The 20,408-nt window shown below is 44.0% G+C and overlaps 1 pseudogene; it reads left to right on the top strand.

Annotated features, from left to right (window-relative positions):
* The first annotated feature begins 715 nt into the window (after nt 1-715).
* Nucleotides 716-12,291, top strand: LOC143648923 (large ribosomal subunit protein uL14 pseudogene; annotated as a pseudogene).
* The last annotated feature ends 8,117 nt before the right edge of the window (nt 12,292-20,408 follow it).

Genomic DNA, 20,408 nt, shown 5'->3' with positions numbered 1-20,408 from the left:
AGGGCATCACACTAACCTGTACAAACCAACAAGATCTCATGCCCTATTCCAGATCCCACGTAATTATGGTGTTCAAATAAAATGACCATACCAGTTAAATTAGCCTTTTTTTTTTTAACATGGGCAGGCACTGGGAATCGAACCCGGGTCTCTGACATGGCAGGCGAGAACTCTGCCACTGACTCATCATGGCCTGACCCATATCAGTTAAATTAGATAGTGTGCTACCCAAAATACAAATTATGAACCACACAAACATCTTTGGTCTCACACAGAAGTGGAAGCTCTAAAATAATGACCATATCATCCTTTACCATGAATTCTTATTTACCTTAGTCCTATGCAGAGCAGCTTCATTCATATCTCTAGGCGAAGTCTGGTCCCTTTTAACTTTTTTAACAGTTGCCGTATGGGGTGATGCTGATTTTCATAGCTTCAGTGCTCTACTGAGTCTCAGGATCATTTAATCTTCATAGCGATATTGGGAATTAGGTCTGCACTCACATTGCAAAGGCAAGGAAATTAAGGGTCAGAAAGGTTGAGGAATTTCCCTAAGGTCACACATCGCATAGTAGCGTGGATTTTCACATTCTATTTTCTTTATTCTCTCTTGTCCTGTATTCACCTTGGCACTTATAGATTAGAATTGAGGCAACACTGCCCCAAGAGAGACCCTTGGCTTCATAAATGAAGATCCCCAGGAACAGGAAGGAGCATGAGACTGAACCAGAGTTTGAACCCCAGTTTCCACCTCCTGCCTGGCAATCACTGCCTCTTCCAGCCCAGCGAGCCCGTCCCGGCGCTGGGTGCGCCCCCACCGCTCCCCTGAGTCTTGTTTCCCTCATTCTCTGAACCCCAGCGGGCCTGCCAGCCGTCAAGCTCATCACCTCTGAGATCAGAGAGGCTTGGAAGTAGGCATTAGTGGTCGTGAGCCGTGGAAACACAGAGAAGAGCAATTAAAGTGGAAGATGATGGGGAGGCTGCCTTTAATGGTTTGCAGCTGCAGAAAGCACTTGCCTCCCCCTTCGGGCTCTGCCCTGCTGCTGGGGCTGCCTGCCTGTATTTCGCATCCTGACCGATTAGATCCCCATGTGTGCTGCAGGCGTGAAAAAATAGAAAGTGAATAAATCTTCATTCTCCTCTGCATGGCAAGAAGCTTTGATCCTCTCGGCGAGGTGGCCCTGTTCCATCAGAAAATGCATCCCATCTCAGTTTCCTTTTCTTTTTTTTTTTGAAGCCCAGTTTCCTTGTCTCAAAATGACATGAACCTCCACCCAGAGACCTGAAAAATGACCACAATTCATCGTCAGACCCTCCTGATCAAAGCTGGGTTGGGTTTTTTCCTTCATCGCTCTTTTAAATTTTGCTGCACAGACTCTCCTTTCTCACATTGGTTTGCTGCCAGTGTTTCTAGGCTGAAATAAAAAAAAAATCTATTAATATCAGGCTTCTGTAACAAGGCCACCATTGTTTGCTTCACTTCAGAGTACCTAGAGTCTTCTGGTGAGGGGAAACAGGAGGGAAACTGTGTGTGTGTGTATGTGTTCATATTTAGGTGAAATATTAAAAAATGAGCAGGAAGGGAGGGAGTTAATGATCCTGGTTTATTTCAGTGGTGTGATAAATCTCAAAGACTCTGGCTGTAGATTCAAATAAAGACAACTTTATTTTCAAAGAGTAGTTTTGGAGGTATATTTGGTAGTAAGACCTATTTTTTTTTTTTTTTTGCATGGGCAGGCACCGGGAGTTGAACCCGGGTCTCCGGCATGGCAGGCGAGTAGCCTGCCACTGCACTACCATTACCCAAGACCTATTTTAAATGCTAAAATATGGTGGTGGTGGAGCTGCTACTGGTAGTGGTTTTAGGGGGTAAGTGAGGAAGGAAGAGATGGTGGAGGAGAAGGTGGGGATGCTGCTGGTTGTATGGAGGAGGTGGGGTGGGGAAGGAGGAAGAAGAGTTGGGTGTGGTGGGGATGGTGTTACAGAGGAGATGCAGGTGGAGGGTTACTGGAGAGGGTAGAGGTAATGACAGTGGGATGGTGTTGAGGAAGTAGAGGAAGAGGTGGAGATGATGGAGGTCATGGAGAAGTGGAGGAGGCGTGGAAGTGGTGGTGGTACAAGTAGTAGAGGAAGAGATGGAGGAGGGATGGTGGTGATGGCACGGTGGAGGTGGTGGTGGAGGAGTGGATGAGGGATGGACAGGTGGGAGAGGTGACAGTGGTGGAGGGGGAGATGAAGTGTGAGCAGAGTTACTGAAAAGAGAACAAGCTGCTATCTGTGTTCCTGTCCCACTTGAACCCTTAAGCTGGGAAGAATCAAAAGGTTATCCCAGGAATCCTCAGTTTCACCCAGGGGTGTACAAATCCTTTCCCCTTGAGTCACTCTGGGCAGGTTTTGGGTGGAGGTCACTTCCAGTTGACACGTACATGGAGAGTCCTTACTGGAAACAGCTCTGCCTGGGTTAGTTGCCTCGTGGACAGGTGCAAATCATCCAAGTTCATGACACACGTCTATGACAGTGCAACTCTTCTGGGGCCGGGCTGGGAGGAAGGGAGAGACGGTGGGTTGGGGATTGCCTGTATCATCCCAATTTGAAAATGCTTGGAGTTCTTGGGGAAACTTCATGGTTCAAAAAGAAAAGTGAGCAGGGTGCCCTGGAGTCTGGGTTCTAGCCTTGCCTCTGCTAGCTATGTGGCCTCTAGAAGGCCACTTTGCCTCCCAGATCCCCAGTCTCCATTGTGGGGAATGAGATTCTTGAATCAGATGATCCCTGCCAATGCTGATACTGTGTTTCAAAAATTTTTGGAGCTATTCATGCAACCATTAGAGCTTTGCTTGAGATCGTTTTGACTTTTTGCGGTTGGAGTCATATTTTCTATCTCTTCTGGTTGGTCTTTTTCTGAAGGTAGAGCAGAGTGGTCCTTCGTTTACATTTTGCCCACCTGGGATAACAGGGTGGGCCCCATGACACAGTATCAGTTACCCTCAAAGTATGGTCAGAACCAAACTGAGTCCAAAGTCAGAATGATTCTTCTCATACCTGCCAAGAGGGCAGAGGAAGGTCATAGGTTTGGTTTAGAGGGATCAAAAGTGACCTGTTATAACCTCTGAGCACACAGTGCTAGAGGTGAAAAATGCAAGTTAGAGCCCCAAAGTAAAGCCAGACAATCCTGAGCCCTAAAGGTCAGAGAGGAGGCCATAGACATTAATCTAGAAAAGCTGGGCAGACCAGGGAAGTGGGAGGGTGTCTCAGGAGTGAATTCTCTGCTGCTTTTCTAATATCTCTGGTGCCTGGTATGACACACTCTGAGGCTGTGGGGAAGGCATTGTAACAATTATTAATTAAAGTTTTTATTGTGGGAATATATCCTACGCAGAAATTTCCATTTTAACTACTTTCATGTGTACAATTCAGCGATATTAATTCACAATATTATGCTACCATCACCACCATCTATTATTTTACCGAAACTTTTCATCACCCCAAACAGAAACCAGAAACTCTGTCCTCGTTAAGCAATAACTTCCAATCCCTTCCTCACCCCCTCCCTGCTCCCCGACCCTTGGTAACCTCTAATCTACATTCTATGAATTTTCTTATTTCCTTTGCTTTCTCCCTTTGTGTCTGGCTTATTTCCTTCAACTAGATATCTTGAAGGTTCAACCATGATGTAGTGTATATTAGAACATTCCTTTTTATTCCTCCATAGTGGGGAAGGCTTTTAAAGGGGTGGAGCCACGTTGCCTGTTAGGGAGCAAGAAGCCAGGACAGTTGCTGAAGGTGGACTTTTTTGTGAGCCATTGATTGTGGGTAAAACTGCCCTTGTGAGGATGTGGTGGTGTGGCAGGAGCACTGAACGTTCAGTCAAGAGTTGACTGGAGGCCTGGCTCTGAGACTCGGGATGCAGCGCTTACCCTCTCTAGGCCTCCATTTCTTCATCCTCATTGCAATGGGAGCAATAACAGTGTCAGCTGTGTAGACCTCGTGTGGCCCTCGTGTACGCATTTTGCACGCTGCTCACAATTCTATACACGTAAAGGGGGTTTTACTACCGTAGCTCCCCTTGACTTCTGACTTGGCTGGAGGGAAGGCTCCCCTGACACCCCTGAGGAGCCTGCAGCCACTGCTAACTCAACTGCGGGTTTTCAAGTGGGAGAGCACAGCTTACGATGAGGGTAATTGAAATGTTCTCTGAGGTTCACTGGCTACAACCACATTCTGATGTCTAACAAGCCATAGTTACCTAACTGATGAGTCAGGCCCCGAAAGGAGGGGACCCGACCCTTCCTGAGCCTTGACCATACACCAGCTGGGTGCTTTGCACGATGACCTCAGTTAATCCTTGGTGAAGTAGATATCATGATCCGGATTTTACAGATGAGGAAATTGAGGCTCAGAGACATTAATATGGCCAAAGTCAGAGAACTGGTCTGTCTGGGTTTCCGTGGCACCACGTTGGGGTCTTAGCCAAACAAGTTGAAATGGCTCTATGATTGATCTGTTTTTTTAGTTTTATTGTATAATATAACATATCTACAAAACAAAGAAAGAAAAATAGTTTTCAAACCACTCTTCAACAAGTAGTTACAGGACAGATCCCAGAGTCTGTCATGGGCTACCATACCATCATCTCAGATTTTTCCTTCTAGCTGCTCCAGAACATTGGAGGCTAGAAAGAATACATGCATTTTTTTATCATCACTTTTTTTTGCATGAGAAATAACATATAAATACAAAAAAAAGCAATCAATTTCAAGGCACAGCACAACAATTACTTGTAGAACAGATTTCAGAGTTTGGTATGGGTTACAATTCCACAATTTTAGGTTTTTACTTCTAGCTGCTCTAAGATACTGGAGACCAAAAGAAATATCAATATAATGATTCAGCAATATGATTGATTTTTAATCAAGGTAATCATGGCCTGACTTCCTCTGGGTCCCTGGAGTTGACTTATTTCTCAGGCCCATTCTCCTGACCATGGGTCAACCACCAGGGAGAAGGAGTGTGAGAGGTATCTTCAGAACTATTTGTGAGCATTAGTTCTCCTCCTCATAAAGGATTGATAGCAGATACCTTCAGAGGAATCTAAAGATGGGGGTAAAAAAAGAGAGAAAGGAAGGAAGGAGGGAAGGAAGAGTGAGCGTTCCCAGACAAAGCCAAAAGAGAAGGGTTTTATTGTTCTTGGTTATATTTGCTTAAGGGTAGTGGCGTGGCTTTTCAAAAGCACTGTCAGTGACCACCAAGCGATGGTGTTGGATGGTCAGTGCTGGTGCCCACAGACTTTCAGGATACAGCCACCTGGGGAAGCTTAATGAGGGGGCAAAACATCTCTTCTGTCTCCTTGGTCCTAAGGTAATTAAGATCCATAGTGACAGCCCTAAGTTGTGTAAGAAAGTGTCTGTGATGCTCAGGATCCTCTGTATATAAAAGAGGTGGAACAGATGACATGCTTTTGGTTAGTTCCATGTGTTGAATTCTCCCCTGCCCTCTCTCCTCTTGTCAGAGTTCTTCTCACTTTCAAGTCTCAGTTTAAATGTCACCTCCTCAGAGATGCCCCCTCAGACAATCAGGTCTGAAGGCAGGCTCTCATTTGCTCTCTCGGCACACTGTTCTTCACAGGTGCACTAATCGCAATGTGTAATTATGTGTTCACTCATTTGTGTAATGTCTGTCTCCCAAGCACAAGATGGGGGGTATGGACGGGGGGCCCAGAATCTGGTCTTGGCCTGTCCATGGTAAACTTGGAGATTGAAGATGCTAGGGTCAAAGAGAAGAAGGTCACTCAAAGAACGTCTGGAATCTCTGAATTTTAGCCTTGGCCCAGTCAACATTCTTTGGCATCATGGGCTAGTTGCTGAGCCCTTTTGAGCCTTAGCTTCTCAGGGCATTGGGCTGTGAATCACTGGCCAGCTGTCTGATTGCTCCATGTTCACTCAATAGTTCATCCAATCATTCAGTAAGTACTTAATGAGGACCTACTATGTTCCAAAAACTGCTACATGCTAAGCATACAGTGGAGAACAAGGCATAGTTCCTTTCTCAACGTCTAATGTAGAAGACAGATTTTAGTCAAATAGTTACACAAGTAAGAATGCTATTCCAAATTCTGTCTGGAAAGGAAAGTAAAAGGTGCAATGAGAGTTTATAAAGGAACATTTCATGGAGATTGCAGTGTCAGAGAAAGCTAGTCTGAGAAAAGTATTATGTTCTTATTTTTTTTAATGTTCAAGTTTTGAGGGAAGTGGGTAAGATTACTTTGGGTAGAGCTTCTGGCTGGGTCCCTGACAGTGGGCTGTGAATTGGGTAGATGCTTTCTCCATTGCAGTTGTGGATTCCAAAGCTCCTTATATATAATATGCTTGATCCTCCTGGAGCCAGGAGGGTAAGCTGGGTGGGTCAGTTCCCGGGTTGGGGTGGGGTTGGGGTGGGCAGAAGTTTCTCTGCAATATGAAGAGTGGTTTTCCTCTGTGCTGCAGATGAAGGTGAAACTTGGTTGTATTAGTTTATTGTGCCGATCTCCTGACCCCTCCGGGCCGAATCCCTGCAAGCAGGCAGCAAACAGAACTACAAAATAGGAGGGATGCCCATTCATCTATTCAGTTTGTAATTTTTTGAGCGGATATGAATTGTAGTACATAAATTCATTTGTGCAAGAAATACCACTTTTTAAATTTTGATTAGAATTATCTTAAGAGAACAAAGGCTGGGATTGTGAAATTTCTGGTATTTACATCCAATAAGAAAAGACTCAGATAAATGAGGGTATTTAGTTTGGAAAGTAGGAAAGGCAAGGGAACAGGAAGCAGCACCTTATCAGCATATTCAAATACATATGGAGGTATCCAGATGGGTCCCTGGTCCAGATAAGTCCTGACACATAGCCCAGCCTCTCCAGAATATCAGATAGTTCCATCTCCCTACCCCATATCAGTGATAGACCCTTCCAGTATCAAAAATTTAGAATTGCCATTGTCCAAACAACCCCAATGAGAGGTATGGAAAGATCAAAGGTGATGGTGGAATTATACATAGTAAATAGGGCTTAACAAATGGATATGAATGCTGAATCATTAAACTGATATCTCTTTTAGTCTCCAGTATTTTAGAGCAGCTAGAAGTAAAAACCCAAACTGTGAAAGTGTAATCCATGTCAAAGTCTGAAATACGTTCTACAACTAGTTGTGGTACTGTGCTTGGAAATTTATAGTTTTGTATATATGTTATTGTCCACAAAAAAATGAAGGAAGAAAAAGTTGATTGAGATGATAAAAAAGTGTATAAGCCCTCTAGCCTCTTACATTCTGGAGCAGCTAGAAGGGAAAATATGAGAAGATCGTATGGTAGCCCATGACAAACTCTGGGATCTGTCCTGCAATCACTTGTTGAAGAGTGCTTTGAAAACTATTGCTTTTTTATTTCTTTGCTTTGATATACGTTATACTATACAACACAAAAAGTATATATATATGGAGGTAGCTTAGCATTCTAAACACTGACGAGGGTTTCACAATCCTGGGATTAAGGCTGAAATTTGCTACCTCCTAGATATATAATCCTGGATACTTTTTTTAAAAAACTTTTCCAAGCCTTAGTATTCTTATGCGTAACACGGGAATTATGTCTACATCTTTATGTGACTTTGTGAATTACATGTGATAACGCTTGACTCACAAGCGTTAGTAAGTACAAATAGTAAGTACAAAATAAACACTAACTATATATATATATATAAAAGGATGATCTTAAATCCTTATTCATGACCCCATGGAGGAAATTCAGTCCCAGTCATTAGTGGGACTCTCCTACCAGGGTCCCTGGATTCTATGCAGTCCCTGAGCATGAAGGAGGCATCTCTGGACACTGGTCCACTGAGACGCCCGGATCTCCAACCTTTCGCTCTCTTGGATCAGCAGTTCTGGGCACCCAGTTCATGCCTGCAGTCCCCCGATCTCTGGAGAAGCTGAGAATCCCTGAGCCCTAGCAGCCTTGATCTTTCTGGTATACCCATGAAGCCATCTCCCAGGGGCTCTGCCACTTTCCCCAAAAGGCTGAGACTGTGCTACAGGACCCCAGAGACCCCTTTCCTAAACTGGCAGGAATTTCTCATCCCCCTTCCCTCCTGGGCTGCTTTAAAACATCTCTCCAAGACAGTCAGCATCCTCTCTGCACTTTGGCTTCTACAAAACACACGAAACTTGATTTTACAAGGTCTTTTTTTTTTCTTTTTTCTTACTCCCTTAAAGGATTGTCTACTTGCTTGGAGAGCTTGTGAAAATTCAGGAAAAAATAGATACAAATCAATACCTAAAAAAATTTTCTCTTGTCTTGAAACTGGGGCTCTGCAATGAGGAAAAACCTACATTTGTCTATGTCCTAGCTTTCTTCACTGGCAAATCACCACCTCTCTGTAAATCAGGGAAAATAGTAGTAGAGACCCCTTCATAGAATTGTTACCAGATTTAAATAAGCATTGCATGGAAAATACTTAGCGTAGTGTCAGACACAGTAGCTCAATCCACAGTGGCTACTATTTTAATAATACACAAGGCTAGCTATGGGTATAAGCTCTCACGCTGACTCTTATCCTTACTTTAGTGATATCAGATTCGTGCAGAGGCTGCACGGCTGCACTTTCCAAGGCTGCTCAGCCCTTCCCACCTTCTGCGGACCTTGAATAGGACCTGGCGACACCACCAGCATTTTTCATGCTCCTGGCAGATCAGGTGCAAGCCCGTGCATGCCTACTCCCTCTAAGCCTTCATGTCAGACCCGAAAAGAATGATGACCTGCCCGCCTCGGAGGTTCTTACTTGCTGTGTGGCAGCCTCTGAATTATACCTCTCTTGTTCAGACAGATTTTTTTCTCCCCCTATCCCCTCCCCCTCCAAAATCCAACAAGTAAATAGCACTTACATTGATTTTTTTTTTCAACCCGCCTCTGGGGAACCACTTCCCCCTCCCTGAAAGTCTGGTAAAACAGCCTCTGATGATATTTCTCCTCAGGCTGCTTAAAATTCTCATTTGTTATGGAAACATTAAATCTGGTTTTTTTTTTTTTTCAAGTAAAACAGCCTCAAGTCTTGGGGGCAAACATTAATGTGAGCTTGCGTGTGCACTGCCGATGGGGAGTGGCATGGGATAAGCGAGGATTTTATTGAGGAGGAGACTAGGTGGAGGGGTGCGAAGGAGTGCCTGGGGTGGGGGTGGGGGGCGGAGGAGGAGAGGGAGGGGCAGAGGAGGGGGGAGAGGAGGACTGGGAGGGGGAGAGAAAGGAGGGGAAAGGAGGGAAAGGGAGGGAGAGTTCCCTGATGTTCAAGATAAGAAAATATTTGAAATGAGAAAAAGAAAAGAAAGGAGGGGTGTGTAAGGAAAATGGCTTCAATACATGATTTGACTGGGCCTTTCAAACCTGAAAATCAGACCCAGGAAATTACATTCAGGATTAAGCACATAGTAGGGTTGATAAACTGGGTACAAGTGTTCATTTCTTTCTGAATTGCATCATTCTGTAGATTTGAATAGGTCATCGCTGCATATATTTTCTTTACTTGCAAGAAACAAGAAATAATACTGACCCTGTGGGCCATGCTGATAATATTTAAGGACTCCCCTTTATTTAGTGCCTGATAGGAGCCAAGCCTTTCGTAGGGGCCTTTTAACTGTGTCTGAATCCACCCTCACAATAATCCTGTGTGGGAGATGGTAGTTTTTCTTTTCATAGATGTGAAAACTGAGGCTCAGAGAGGTTAAATAACTTGCTGTTATAGTTTGCTAGCTGCCAGAATGCAATATACAAGAAACAGAGTGGCTTTTAAAAAAGGGAATTTAATAAGTTGCGAATTTACAGTTCTAAGGCCAAGAAAATGTCCCAATTAAAGCAAGTCTATAGAAATGTCCAATCTAAGGCATCCAGGGAGAGATACCTTGGTTCGAGAAGGCTGATGAAGTTCAGAGTTTCTCTCTCAAGTGGAAAGGCACATGGCAAACACAGTCAGGGTTTCTCTCTCATCTGGAAGGACACATGGTGAACACAGCATCATCTGCTAGCTTTCTCTCCTGGTTTCCTGTTTCATGAAGCTCCCCGGGAGGCATTTTCCTTCTTCACTGTCAAAGGTCACTGGCCAGTGGACTCTGCATCTCGCGGCTGTATCGTTCTGCTCTGCTCTCTGTGAATCTCCTCCATTCTCCAAAATGTTTCCTCTTTTATAGGACTCCAGAAACTTATCAAGACCCACCCAAATGGGTGGAGACATGTCGTCACCTAATCCAGCTTAACAACCACTCTTGATTAAATCACATCTCCATGGAGATGATCTAATTATAGTTTCAAACGTACAGTATTGAATAGGGACTAGAAGAAATGGCTGCCTTTACAAAATGGGATTAGGAATAAAACATGGGTTTTCTAGGGTCCACACGTCCTTTCAAACCAGCACACTTGGCCAGAGTCACATGATCGATATGCACAGAAGCTGGGATTCAAACTGGGTCTGGTTCAGGTAAATCTCACTGGCTGGGGTCTGAGGCATCTTTCTCCTGCTTCTAAGCTCTCACGATTCATGGAACTATTGCCGCATGTCTCCTTTCCCAGCTGCAGCCACTCCAGACATCGCCCCTCTCCTCCCCTGTGGACTTCCTTGACCCCCCTCACAACCCCTCAGAGGCCCCCAGAAGGGCTAGTGTATCCCAGGTAAATTTTTCTTCACCTGACATCCTCCCCTTGACAATAAGCACAATGTCTTATTTTTAAATTTAAATTAGCCGATTACTTTTTTTCCAGCTAATTACCTTTAAATTTTAGTTTTTATACTTATCAAAGTTCCATATGTACATGATTTGGAGAGTCAAATAGTTCTACAAAGTTCATCCTTAACATGCTTGTATTTCTGTGTTTTGATTTTTCACTTTTAAGCATTAACTCTTGAATTCCCACTGTTAGCGATGAGCTCTTTTACCCCTGCCTAGCTCCCGTTATAGACACACTCCTTTTCCATTCCACCCTCCCATGCTGTCATGTGCTAATGTAGTTTATTTGAAATTCTGTTTTTACGTCATGACAGTGTAAATTTTATTTATAATTGAGCCTTGCTCTAAACTGTGATCATTTATCTTCTCCTGTACAGCTTTATGTTTTCCCTTGGAGCTACTCTCTTTTATTTACTTTGCTTTAGTCAATAACTAAAGTCCAAATTCTTTACCAAAGATTTAAATTCCCTCTGAGGGTATTAAGATCATCAGAGACTCTATGAAAGCATCTGGGAAGCCTCTGCCTGTAGCGTCCAGGACTGGCGACTCTCTAGATTACCTTCTATTCCTGGTGCCCAGTGGCCCTTCCAGGATGCCCCTTAGTGTCCTGGAGAGCCCTTCCCAGCCCTTCTGTGCAGGTTCCCCTATTTCTTACATCCCGTGTCTTCCTCTTTCTTGGCTTCTTCCCTCTTCCGCAGGGAGCACACTCTCCAGTAGCTTCACAGGAAAGTCACATGAGGCCATTCGTTTCTAATCTTGGTATCCCCAGCACTTGGCGTTATAAGCTCAGTAATTGTTTGTTAATGAAAGAACAAAAGAAGAGAGGAAGAACGTATCAGCAGAGAAAAAGTTACACAAATCTAAGAGATAAAAGGGAGACAATTTAATAATCCTGACTATCTGATGTTTAAATAACTGACCCGAACTTTAAATGTATGATTGACATAAGTAATAATAAAAGTTCACCGAAATACCTGGATTCATGGAATTCTTCTCATCTTTTCAAAAGGCAGTCTGGGAGTTCAGCCGCTTTAGGCCCCAGCTCGGGAAACCTGTGCAGCCTCCTGCCTTATGGGGCGGGGGGTAGGGGGTTCGGCTATTTGCCATGAGAACCAGATGGCATATGGAGAGCAGGATGTGGTGGGTCACCCAGTGCCAAATTCCGATTTCCCTGGGTCTCCCGATAGGAGCCGTGATCAACTGTGCTGACAACACAGGAGCCAAAAATCTGTAAATTATCTCCATGTAGGGGCTCACAGGACAGCTGAGTAGTCTTCCTGTCGCTGGTGTAGGCGACGTGGTAATGGCCACAGTCAAGAAAGGCGAACCAGAACTCAGAAAGAAGATCCATCCAGCAGTAGTAATTTGACAATGAAATTCATAGTGGCGAAAAGATGGCCTGTTCCTTTATTTTGAAGATAATGCGGGGCTCATAGTAAACAATAAAGGAGAGATGAAAGGTTCTCCATCACAGGACCAGTTGCAAAAAAGTGTGCAGATTTGTGGCCCAAGATTGCACCCAATGCTGGTAGCATTGCCTGATCCTCTAATGTCTTTGTAAAAAAACATTATAAAAGCCATTAAAAATGGAAAAGAAAAAGAAAAAAAGCAGTCTGGCATGGGAGAAAGAATATAGGTTTTGAATGAACTCCTTAACCTTTCTGTGTCTTGATTTCTTGCCCATAAACAATAGGGTTGATAATACTTATTTAGGAAAACTGTTGTGTTGAGTGAGAACTAATAGTTGCTGAGTACTTTCCCACATCATCTTATTAAAATGGAATTTATATCACATTAAATCATCGGTATGCAAAATACCTAAGGAAAATGCTTAGCCTTTCATTGCACTTGGTAGATGGGGATGGATTCCCATTAAGAACTCAGGGAACTCTGCTCTGCCAAGCAGAGGGTATCAGTTTTGTTGAAAATAGTGATGCAAAGCTTAGATTTGGATGTGGACTTAGTAATGGTGAGTGCTGAGAAGCCCCATTCTAATCTTGGCTCTTCCTCAGACTTGTGTATCCTTAGGCAAGGTTCTTCCCCTCTCTGAGCCTCAGTGCTTTCTTTAGTAAAATGTGGGGCTGGATGGATGATGACTGAGGTCATACACAGCCCTCATCCTCACCCCCAACTCAGTCCTGCTAGGATCCTGTTCTATGAAATCCCTTCCCGGAACCCAATCAACTCTACCCAGCCGCTGTTAGCAGAGTTTGCCTACAAGGTAGCTGCTATCTCTGACCTGGCACCAGTTCTCTTTAAACAGGGTCGCTGTGTAGATGTCCTCTGAGGCTCACTGGGAAGAAGCCCTTACAGTCTTCTGCAATGTGATGCAAAACAGATCCAGCCTTGGCTGCAACCAACACCAGGGAAGCTGACTTCATTGTGAAAGCCACCTTGTCACTGTCAGGCCTGGGTGATTAATGACTCTTTAATCCCACAGCAGAATACCTGACAAAATATGCGTGGGCCAAAGAGGCAGAACAAACCTAATTAGCCTGGTCGACCCACTTATAAGGTGTGGGTTGCTAAGGATCCCAACAGCTCCGAAAGGAAGCCTCTCCCTGCCGCTCCCTTTTAGGTCTATGAAAGAATCAAGTGGCCACAATGGGGAAGGGACTCCATTAAAAGGAGGGGGCTGGCCAATGAATAAACATGCAGGTTACCATGTTGATATTTTGCTGAATGCTGTTCTGCAGTGGGGTGTTTGGGACCTCGGAGGGCTGTGCCCCGTGTATTGTCCTGGGGGAGGGACTGGCCATTTGAAGTCAAGGTGAGGACATACTGGGGGCAGATGGAACCTGCTTTGTTTGTGAAAGAGTTTTTCTGCTATTTATGCTAATGAGTGGGAAACACTTCTCAAGCATTTCAGATGATTCTGTAATGAGGCCCAGCAGAATGTGCCAACATTGTTGGCCCGGGACAATTTTAAACTCCCACTCGCCACATTAGCAGCCCCTTTCTTTACAAGAAGGCCCTTGGAGGGTGAAAGAGGACAATGAAGGAAGAGTGAAAACATCACAAAGAGAGCCTTTTGTTTCGCCTTCCTTTGAACCCTCTCAAAGCCCCGGTTTCAAGGGGTGTGTTGGGCCTGCCTTTCAACGTTACTGAACCCAGAATCCCCTGTTGTTTAGCAACATAGAAAGCTGACCTTAATTGACTCCACTTCTGAGCAGCCTTTGTAAATCACTCTGCCCCAGAGTGGAATTTCCTGATCGGGCCGTAATTCATATATACGGGGTATCAACATGCCAATACGACATACATGCCTTCACATGTGTACCGTGATTCGCAGCTTACAACTCAGTTTTACATATGGTCTTTAGTGTAATTCTCATGAGGATGTGTCCTCTGGATTAGGACTCGTGATTCCCATTTTACATATAAGAGAGCAGAGGCTCAGAGAAGTCACGTGACCTGCCCAGAGTCATATGACAAGAAAGAGACAGAGCTGTGACTCTAACTTCGTTCTCCCCGCCTCTTTCCACTCTATCTCCATTGCTCTGGGGATTTCAGGTTGTGTATAAGTATGTGTGTATTATATACGCACGAGAAAGAGAGATCTTCAGCAACGAGGCTTTTCAAATACATATTGTGGAGAAAGAAGAACAGCACTAGACTATGGTGACACTAGATTTTCCCCTTCATTTCTGATCATGACAGTACTTTCTTGGCAGTTTCTTTCCACTGTACTCTAGCCTTGCTGGCTGATTTGCACACACACACACACACACACACCCTTCCTTTCTTGCTTCCAAGGACCACCCAGCTCCAGGCACATAGCTTCCAATTGGGGCAACTCTGGAGTGTCCGTCTCATCAGTTCCAGAGGGATTCTGCAGAAAAAGTCTACCTTGGAACTCATCTAGAAGTCCGGCTGCAATTCAGGCCTAAGAGACATTACACTAGTAATGTTCAACATAGGATTTGATTTCTGACCCCTGCTCAGAAGGGCTCATGCTTGGTTAAACACTTTGCTGTCTGTCTTGACATTCTTATTTTTGTCTTTGAACTTGTGGTTGGTAAATGAAACCTGATGGACAGTGGAACATGTGCATGAGCAGAGGAGATCTATGTGGTGTGTCTAACGTGTGCCTTCCCACCCTCTTTGCATGGAGCTCTCTCCAGGCCCTGAGAGCACAGAATTCCAGTGGAGCCACAATGCACGGGAGTTCAAGTGAGACTCACAGCAAGATAAGTGTGTTATGTCTAGATTGATGGCCCCAAAAGGCCTGTGCTTTCCATTCAAAGCAGAACTTGCTTCAAATGCAGAAAGAAGACAATGGTGTTCTAAAAAACCTCCTTACTAATGTTACTTCCCCATATTAGCCATCCACTTAGGCTGAAAATGATGACAAAGACGGAAAGCAAAACACAGGACAACCCATAGTTCCTTTTCCTTTCAGTAAGCCTCATCAGTAAGTCAGCGGTAGAGAGTGTTGGTAGAATGTGTGCGTTTTACACGAAATAAAGGTAGTTGAATTACTTGAGTGCAGTATTTCCACTGTTCTGGTAAGAACAAAAACACATGCATACGCTATGAAATACAAATTCCATGATTTTTGGAGATTTGCATAGGAGTTAAGTGCTTTTCTATTTGCATTTAAAACTGCCATTGTACCATTTAAAGATGAATGGTAACATTCATGCCAATCATTTAAAATTTTAATTTATTTTTACTTAAGATGACATTAAATGCAAATAAATCCACCATAACATATCAAAAGAGAGATTGCGGAAGAGAGGAAAAAAGCTTTATATGTTAGGGTCTTTAATGGCATTTCCCCCCTGATTTTTGACTCTGCAGGGACTCTGCATTTTCATTTTGCACTAGGTCTCGCAGGCTATGTAGTCAGCCCCAGTTTCTGAAAGCCCACCTATAGAAATGAATATTATGTGTAAAAAAAAAAAATCTTTTGTGATCACAGATCTCATGATTAACTCAAAAAGAACTACTCTGTTACCTTTCTCACATTCTATTTGGGTGTGGTGTGGGGCTCTCACAGAGTGCCGACTTACCCTTGAACGGAGGGTGGTACAGGGGGGCACAGGGGACTGAGCATCCCTTGTGGCACTTACTAGCTGTCTGATTGTGGAGACATCCTTTATACACATACTTCTGTTTTCTCCAGGTAAAAGGGATAGATCACATGCTTTGCCTGCATGTCGAGGGTTCCAGCGAAAGAATACTCATGAAGATGTTTTGAAAATTTTACTGTGTAGTGCATGCATAAAGTACTTTATAATTTTTATTATTATTAAAGAACTTCAAAGCAGGAATCCTGAGCATTGTCATCTTTGTTTCCTTTGATTTGCAAAGTGATTTGGAACGAATTCCCATCGACTTTGCACAAGTCCAAATTCGCTTTTGCTAAACAAATTCATTAATAACTGTTTGGAAGCTGGTATGGAAATTCAATATACTGACACCTCTCTCCTCCCACAGCAGTATATACAATATATATCAATGTTTTTAAAAGCCAGAGAGGTTTGGCCAAAGTAAGGAAGTTTTTATACTTTATAGAAAAAAAAGCAGAATATAAAGCTGTTTATGCAGCATTCCATGATTACACAGTTGTCAAACCTGTGCACAGAAAAATGACAAGAAAATAAGCCAAAAGACTAACAATCAGGAGAGCAAACATCTCGGCATACAAAACCAAATGAATGCATCATTGACACCTAGACTGTATCCTAACAGGGTCTACTGTTTTCATGGTTTAGATAACTTCTGAATTTAAACGTAGTTTTCCAAATGTAACAGCCCATATAGGCAAAGTCGGACTAACTCACTGAATTGACAAGGAATGGGCTAATCCCTCCAATACCAGCATCATAAATTGGTCTCCAGTATATAATAAGAACTTTATAATAAATGGCAGACTGGCACATGGAGTAACAATTGAACTAGAAGGGAAAATGGTTTTACCTTGTGGCCTTGGGAAAGTAGCTTCTTTTAGCTTGGGCCTCAGTTTCTCCATATGTACTTGGGGAGAAGAAGACCAGGAATTCTAAATGTCCTTCAGTGCCAGCATTCTGGGTTTTGATGCTTTGATGTGCTCTTCAAAGCCTTTTGATGCCAATGTCACCCTCAGGACAACCTGCAGTGAGGGGATGAGAGGTGTTTTCTGTCTAATACCCATGGCGATACCGGGTGTCAAGAGGTTCTGTGTCCCAAAATGACACAGCAGAACCTGGGCTCTCAGTCCAAATCCAACTTATTTCTCCATCTGTTGTCATCTTCCCTGAAAGGGGCTCATCGTCATGGGCTGGGAAGCTCTTTCTCCACTGCACAGAGGGATGGGCTCTGCCTTCCTTCTGAAGACTGTCTGGCTACCTCCCCAGCGCCCCAGTACCAGCCCAAAGCTGGCACAGCAGGGGACCCATGGTGTTCACCGAACACGGACTTATGGCTTCATAACTCACTACTTAATTCTCCTTCCACACTGCAAGCATTTTAAAGACAGGAACCTCATCGAATTTACCCTTCTCCCCTACAGCTCCTAGCTCATGCACAGAGCCTAGCACACAGTAGGAGCTCCATAAATGGGAATTCAACTATTTTGAGTAGACTTGAATGACAGACCAGCGCCCATTTCTCTGCGATAGATATGAGTCTTCTATAGGGACCCCAGGCCACCCTAGATCAGTCCCATTGTATGCCTCTTGCCTACCGGTGAGAAGAATGATGATGTGGCTTGTGCTTTGGGGGCAAGATGCCAACAGCAGTGAGAAACTGTCAAGTCCAACTCTTCCCTGTCTTGACTAAAGAACACAACTTTTATGACCTCAGGTCTTACTTGCTTTGCAGTCTTGTTTAAAAATGAACTTGGAGTATACTCCTACCCTACGACCCAGCATTGAAAACCTGTACATGACAACTATATTCATAAGAACCACAAACTGGAAACAACCCAAAAATCCATCAGCAAAAGAATGAAGAAACAAATAGTGGTATATCCATACAGTGGAGTACTACTCAACAACAAAAAGGGGCAAACTACGCGTGGTATTCTCAAAAGCATCATGCTAAGTGAAAGAAACCAGACACAAAGGAGTACATACTGTTTGATTCCACTTATATGTAGTTCTAAAACAGGAAAAGATTAACCTAGAGTGATAGAAATCAGACCGAGGATGGCCTTTTGGGGTAAGGGGGTTGGTTCAACTGGAAAGGGGGCATGAGGGAACATTCTGGGGTGATGGGAACTTCCATATCTTGGCTTCGGTGGTAGGTATCCAGGTTTCATTTGTGAAAACTCGTTGAACTATACATTTAAGAATCTGTGCATTTTATTGTTTGTTAAATTTACCCTCAATCTAAAGAAAACCCCACAATGTTCAGAGCTGTGATTTCTCAGCGTCTCAATGGCTGGCTGGCTTCCAGATCAGATGTCGGTAAGGGAGACTGTGAGACCTGCAACTGGGCCACACTGAAGATTTTCTAACCTCTGCAGGGGCTGCCCCAGCATGCGGCCCATTTCTCTTCCAGGCATTTTGCTGGTATTTGGTAAAGGCGTGACTCTCTCCCGGGGACCCACAGTAAGCATCTCATCCTTCTTCCCCTTGGCACATCTTGAGATCTCCAGTTCTCTCCGTGTTTTCTCATTTCCAGGCTAATCCCCAGCTTTTCCAGCCATGCTTCACTGAGCATGGTTTCCAAACCCTTCCTTCCTCATAGTTTCCCTCCCCTGGATAAGTTCCAGTTGTGTAAGCCCCAGTTAAAGGATTCTCTGAACACTTTTACTGACGAACTCAACTTCTACCTCCAAAGAGATTTTAGCAGGAGCGAGGCTACAAGCCTTTGTCTGAAAAACTCATCGGGTTAAACATTTTTTTTTTTTTTAATGGAGAAGAGAGATGAAAATGTGGTGGGAGCTCCACAAAGGCCCTGAATGATTGACATACATTTAACCAGACAACGCATTTGTGTGATGCCAGGGGGCTGATACATTACTAGATATAATTTGTAGGCTCCCAAGGAGAGGTTAAAGAGGAGAGCACCGATTCTTTTGAACCGACTTGGTGCTACCATGTCATCTGTCCTCAGCCTTAATCAAGTTATCGTATCAGCCCGGTGTCTCCTGGACCCCAGCTCTCCGTCTGAATGAGGAAAAAATTTGCAGACAAATTTCTAGCAGCAGGAAGTTGGTGCTCTCCTGCGAGGCTGGATAAAAAGTACCTGTAACCTCTCAAGGCCTCCCCCCTGCTCCTGCTGGGAGTTCAGTTCAAGTGAGCCCCCGCTGCTTTCCTTATTTGATTACGACTCTCAGGCCGGCTCTGGTGTAGGTATCCAATTCACTACCAGGCGCACCGGCTCCCCACTAGGCAGAAAACATTAGAGTCACTCTTTTGTGAAATTATGGGGAAGCTGAGTGGGCCAATCGTGTGTGTGTGTGTGTGTGTGTGTGTGTGTGTACACGTGTGCGAGCTCAAGCGCATGCGTGTAAGGCAACAGAGATGCGTATAAAGAGGAATGCTGTTTGTTAGCAAATGCGGCATCGGTTTATATTTACTTTCTTAAGTCGCAGAACGACTGAGGGGCATCTCCAAATTCTCACGATCAAAAAAAAAAAAAAAAGAAGAAATAGAAGGCGGAGAAAAGCCTCTGCCTAACTGCTATGTATTATTTCATAACAAGAGGACGCATTATGATTTTCTTTGTTACTGCTTTTGCACTAGAGTGTTATTGAACTGGTGTGGCTGAATTGGTAGATTTGTGCCTGGTCCTCTCCTCCAGTCACTATGACTTTTGTTTTGCTTTTTGGTGTGGGCAGGCTCCGGGAATCGAACCTGGGTCTCTGGACTGGTAGGTGAGAACTCTACCACTGAGCCACCATTGCCCGCCCAACTATGACATTTTGAATGGACAAAAAGAGCATAAGTGACTGTGTCTTATGTGCCCACTTGCCGCTTTTCTTATATTAGTTTTTTTTGGGGGGGGGGGGGAGCATTTATTTCCCGTTCACAGACACAGGAAAAAAGAGAAAAAAAAACTTTGCAAGGCAATATTTCCCATTCGTTTTAGGAAATATCAATCTAATAGAGGAAAATAACGGTAACATCTTTTTTTCTTCAGATGCCAAAGAACATATTTATAACCTGAGACAAAACCTATTAAAAGCATTTTCAGGTTGGCCTGCTACTTGGGGAAGACTTTGCCATCACAAAGATACTGATAGTGCTGGAAACTCAAAGAAAGAAATTGGGCTACCCAGGACTATTTGAGGACTGGGCCGACCTCACAAAAAATGTATAGCGTTATCATTCATCTATTCATTCCCGAAATAAAAAAGAAAGAAAGAAAGAAAGAAAACGCACCCTCCCACACTCAAGATGCCTATTGATTTATCCCCTTTAACAGGCAAGACACTTGAGAACCTAACGTCTTCGGGCTCGTTAGCGTTTTTATTGAGAGAAGAACTTGCATCCCAAGTTCCCACAGGGGCTGGGAAGTCAGAGGGGTTGGGAGGGGCGCGGGGGAAGAGGGCCAAGAAGCGGGGGCGGCTTTTCTTTTGCGCCATAAAGACCTTCACAATGTCTGCTGGAATTTCAACAGTTAAAGAGACCTCTCTGCACAAAGGGGCGCTCCGGCTGCAATCGGGAAATAAATTTGATTTTGTGAATTCTTTGGCAGCTGGTGACAAAGGGCCAGGTATGGCG

Source organism: Tamandua tetradactyla, chromosome 10 (genome assembly GCF_023851605.1).
Source record: "Tamandua tetradactyla isolate mTamTet1 chromosome 10, mTamTet1.pri, whole genome shotgun sequence".
NCBI classification, from domain to species: Eukaryota; Metazoa; Chordata; class Mammalia; order Pilosa; family Myrmecophagidae; genus Tamandua; species Tamandua tetradactyla.
This window is presented reverse-complemented; position numbering and strand designations above follow the sequence as displayed.